Below are 5081 nucleotides of genomic sequence, written 5' to 3'. Positions count from 1 at the left end.
TGGATGGATGGATGGATGGATGGATGGATGGATGGATGGATGGATGGGTCAGAACACAATGAAGAAACGTTTCCTAGAAGAAAGGAAAAAGTATAACACTATTAGGGAAATAGTACTATTATAGGATTAGTAGTCATGTAACAATGACAAGAGCCAAATTAATTTTAATAATTTATTATTTTACAATTAAACCCTTGTGACACCACAACAGACCTCTAGTGAAAAAACAGTATTATTTGACTGGGAAAAAAAGTGTGTAAAATGATATATGAGACAATACTGTAGGAGAGTACCGGTAATTATTTTTTGCTTGTGTTGGAAGAAGGACAATGACTGATGCAGTCACATAATAAAGGAAAATTGGCAGCTATGCCTTTTGGGGAAAAAATAAAATTAACTTAAATAAAAATTATCTATGATAATTATGAGATTGTTTGTGCTTTGTTGCATTTATTTCTAGTTATGGTACTTGAAAATAAAACCTAAAAATAGAAATGATGCCAAATCCAAGAAAGTTGTCACTTTGTATAAAATGCAAAATAAAACCAAATGCAATGATCTGTAAATCTCATAAACCCACATTATATCCCAATGGCTCACAGTAAACATCAAATGTTTAAACTAAGAAAACACCAAATTTAAAAAGAAAATAAGGTCATTTTCATTTTGTGGCAGCAACAGATCTGAAAGAAGTTAGGATGGGGTCATGTTTCCCACTGTGAAGCATCCCATTTTCTATTAATAACATATGTAAACATGAAGAACTGGGAGACCAGCTGCTGGAGTTTTTAGAGAGGAATGCTGTCCCAATCTTATCTGTTTGAGGATTTTAGCTGTTCAGCAGTCCTGGGTTATTTTTACTGGATGGGAGCAGATGTTATTCTAAGACCTGTATCTACCTTTTTGCATTGATGGTGCCTTTCCAGATGTGATCCTGCCTATTCCTGCAACACTAATGCATCCCCATACCATCAGAGAGGTGGAATTTTGAGCTGTGCACAGTTAATAGGCTGGATGGATTTTCAGTTTGTGAGCAATAAACAACTGTGTGAAATTATGGCAAATATGGAACATGGATGAATAACCAACAGCGTTATTTCAGAAGGTGAATGATGTAAATAGTTTTAACTTTGAGAAGAGATGTTATCTAAAATTTAGGACTAAAGTTAAAATTTAGGTAAACTTTATCTCTGATTCGCGAACTAAATTAAAAGCCTAGAAAACCTTGTTGGCACTGAGTTGTTCCTTTCCATCAGAAGAAAGATGTCTTTCCTACTGGGAGACGCCCATAATGACCCATTATGGATAAGATATGAAAGTCAGAGGTTCAAGCTGTCATCGGAGGGTTGTTTTCCTCCCGGGCCACGTCTGATTCAGCAGGCGGTTGGTTGCCTTATCACTCCGGGGTGTTTGAGAGGGCTCCGTGGACTCTCCATTTCAGCTGACTGGCTCCGTCCAAGATGGAATTGAATGCAACGTGAACTGGGTTTACAGACAATGATTTGTGGACGTGTTCCTGCCTGTAGCTGGACTCATCATTGTTTGTGATGCATCCCGCCACTGCTGTATCATCTGCAAACTTTACAATATGACAGCATGGATGGGTAGGTGCGCAGTCATACGTGAGCAGAGTAAACAGAAGAGGGCTCAGCACACATCCCTGAGGGGAGCCAGTGCTGAGGGTTTTGGTGGAGGAAGAGAAATTGTGGATCCTTACTGACTGCGGTCTGTTTGGTAAGAAGTCTAGGACCAGTTGCAATTGGAGGGGCTTAGTCCCTTAGTGTGAGTAGTTTGTCCATCAGGGTTTGGGGGATCATGGTGTTGAAGGCAGACGTGAAGTCCACAAAGAGCATATGGACGTAAGAGTCCTTCTGCCCAGGTGGGTGAGAACATTGTCGTCTGTTGATCAATTCTTGCAGTATGTGTACTGGTGAGGGTCCTCGTTGATGTTGATGGTTGTTTTGATGTAGGTCATGACCAGCCTTTCGAAGCGTTTAGCGACTATCTGGGTGAGAGCTATTGGCCGATAGTCATTCAGACCAGTCACTTTAGAGCTCTTTGGGACTGGGATGATGGTAGCAGTCTTCAGGCAGGAGGAAACTGTTGCCAGTTAGCTTTTAAAATATAAATCTTTAGGATATTCCACTGTGGATAAAACATGGATTTGTATGATTTGCAAATTATTACATTCAGTTCTTAAATTTTACACAAGTTCCAGCCTTTTTAAACTGGAGTTGCATTTGTAATAGTTTGTCTCCCTCACATACATTTGTCTTTGTGTGGTTCTTCAATAGAAAAACTGTTTTTAAATATACAACGGGGCAGAAAAGGAGATTGTGCTGCAAACTAACGAGAAAATCACATTAAAATTATTACAACCTCAGCATCAACGGGCCACTCTCAGACCCACAGGCTCAATCTTTGCAATCACCCAGCATGTCCATCAGCAGTCATATATCTACACAAATGGCCTCCAGCAAAAAAAGTATTGCGCTCACTATTTCACTGCAAATTGCTCTAGACTTTGTCAGTTGAATGCATGAACCATAATATAAAGGAGGAGAGTTTTCATTCAGTCATAATGGCGAGGACAGTCCATGACAACATGGGTCTGGGAAAATAAACGAAGAACTGAAGGTCAAGGGACGAGATTCATTGCTAAACCCGTTGACAGCAGGCAGCAGCTTTTTATGACATGTTAGTGTTGAGGAATTATTTGATGTTCGTTGACACATGTCACAAAGCTTTTGCATCATATCCTAAAATTGTCTCCTTCACAGCCTGGCAAATTGAACATGGACTGTCTCTCGTAGGCAGAATTGACCACGCAGTCCAGAGCAACAGCTTTCTCACTGCAGTCAGTCATTCACAATGAATAAATGTGCCAATTATGTAACAAGAACGAAAACATCATTACCATACCATTCAGTTCATGGTTCTAAAGATATATTCTGTTTTATCCAGTTGTAACATAAATGTCAACACAGTGCTACACTTTATTTATCTGACATACATTTATCTGACAAATTCATGGTTATCCATATTTGTACAATTTATTAACTACATTAACTATGTTTCATATTTCTGACAAGAAATTACTATGACTTTTTAATCCCATGCATACACAGTTAACAAACCAGTGAATTATCACCTCCTATTGGACTGGAGTGTGAAACTGTCAACTCATGAGTCAAACACTGTGGCACAGCTGACCCAGAATCAGCATGAAGATGAGCACAAGTCTTATTCGATTTGCACACAGACACAGACACCATGTTGACGCTTAAACTCTAGAAGAGATTTCAAAGTCTTTGAATACTTGGTTTTGTTGAAATTTAGATTTTCTTTGTTTGTTGCTTTAGTTCTACATGTGCTCATTTCCCTAATATGTTCCTTTGTTTGTTTAGTTTAATTTTAAGCCTCTACTCTCACACCTGGTTGCAGTACACTGATCATCACACATCTGTTTGTTTTTCATTCTCATTAGTTGTCTAGGACTCTTACGTTCGTATGCTCTTTGTGGACTTCACATCCACCATGATTCCCCAGACCCTGATGGACAAACTACTCACATTAGGACTAATCCCCTCCGTATGCAACTGGGTCCTGGACTTCTTAATCAACAGACCGCAGTCTGTAAGGATCCACAACTTCTCCTCCTCCATCATAACCCTCAGCAGTGGGTCCCCTCAGGGCTGTGTGTTGAGCCCCCTCCTGTTCACTCTGCTCATGTATGATCATACACCTACCCATCCAGGCTGTCATATTGTAAAGTTTGTAGATGATACAACGGTGGTTTGATAAATCACACACAGTGATGAGTCCAGCTACAGGCATTCATTCAACCTTTATTCATACAAGTTAGTTTAAAAAAACAGATCGGTATAGCATCTAATGAATGCCAGAAAAGCTTTTTTATATGCTTTTTTATGTGACTGTCTGTTGTTGTCTGTACCTCATCTGTGTTCTTTGTTTAAAACAGGTCTCTCTAGTAAATGAGACATTGTGGCTCAATGAGACTAACCTGTATAAATAAAGGTTGAATGAGTGGAAAAAAAAAAAAAGTAAGAAAACCTATTCAATTCTAGCATTCTTCATTTTCCTGCTGAAAATATCTCACTGGGCTGCAACTGACGAACAGCATTCAATATGGAACCTCTACAATGTTTTGCGACATTCGAGAGGTTTTTAATATCCTTGCTTGAGTCAGAGGCCTGCGGTCTTGTTGCTTGAATTTTAAACGTTTTGAAACAAAACGGTCAGATCTTAAACACATCTATTCTGCACTGATGGGTGATGCCACAGTTCATGACAAAACAGCAGTTGAAGGAAGAGTGAGTTTAATTTGTGTGATTTCCTTCATTTGTTTTATTAAAAAGCCATTTTACTGTGACTGTCTGTGCTGCAGCTGAACAATCAGCAGCGCCTTAGTGGAAAATACTGCAAAGGGAGTAAACTGAAACCCTGAATCTTAACAACAGACACTTGGTCCTTGTGAAATGTGTAGAGACTAGAATTCCAACTCACCCCAAAGAACTGTAAATGTATATTTATTTAAAAAGTACACCCTAGACACGCTGAAATGTGACCAAAAAACCAAAGAAACCATTCATTTGTACACGTTTATATGGATTTAAAAGCTGGCATCATAGAGTCGGAGAGCAGAGCCATGTGTGTTCCAAATGTCCATCCTATTGATAGAGTCTAAAAAGCTTTCACTCAATGAAGTAACACCATAGGAGCAGAAAATGTGTCTGCTGCCAGCAGACAGACTGACCCCTGGGAGGACTGAGCTGCTGCTATAATCAGAATGACTCATCGCTCTCTTATACTGAAAACTGGCTTCTGTAGATTTATCCCACTGTGAAAGTCTGTGTCAAAGATGAACATTAAATAAGGACTAATAAAGCAGTGAGCACCTTATAACGGTGGAAAAAGATTTCTGGAGGTGGTCATAAACTGATTCATCTACTGGGTTGTGTATAATTTCTTAATGACGTAATATTTTGCAGTTGGAATAAATAAAATGTATAGACAGACTGAATGTAGCCTGGGGGTGCCAACTGGCAGAGACATTATGC

Source organism: Nematolebias whitei, chromosome 10, assembly GCF_014905685.2.
Source record: "Nematolebias whitei isolate Nwh7 chromosome 10, NemWhi1, whole genome shotgun sequence".
Taxonomy (NCBI): Eukaryota; Metazoa; Chordata; class Actinopteri; order Cyprinodontiformes; family Rivulidae; genus Nematolebias; species Nematolebias whitei.
The sequence above is the reverse complement of the archived record's forward strand: the minus strand, read 5'-3'. Positions refer to the sequence as shown.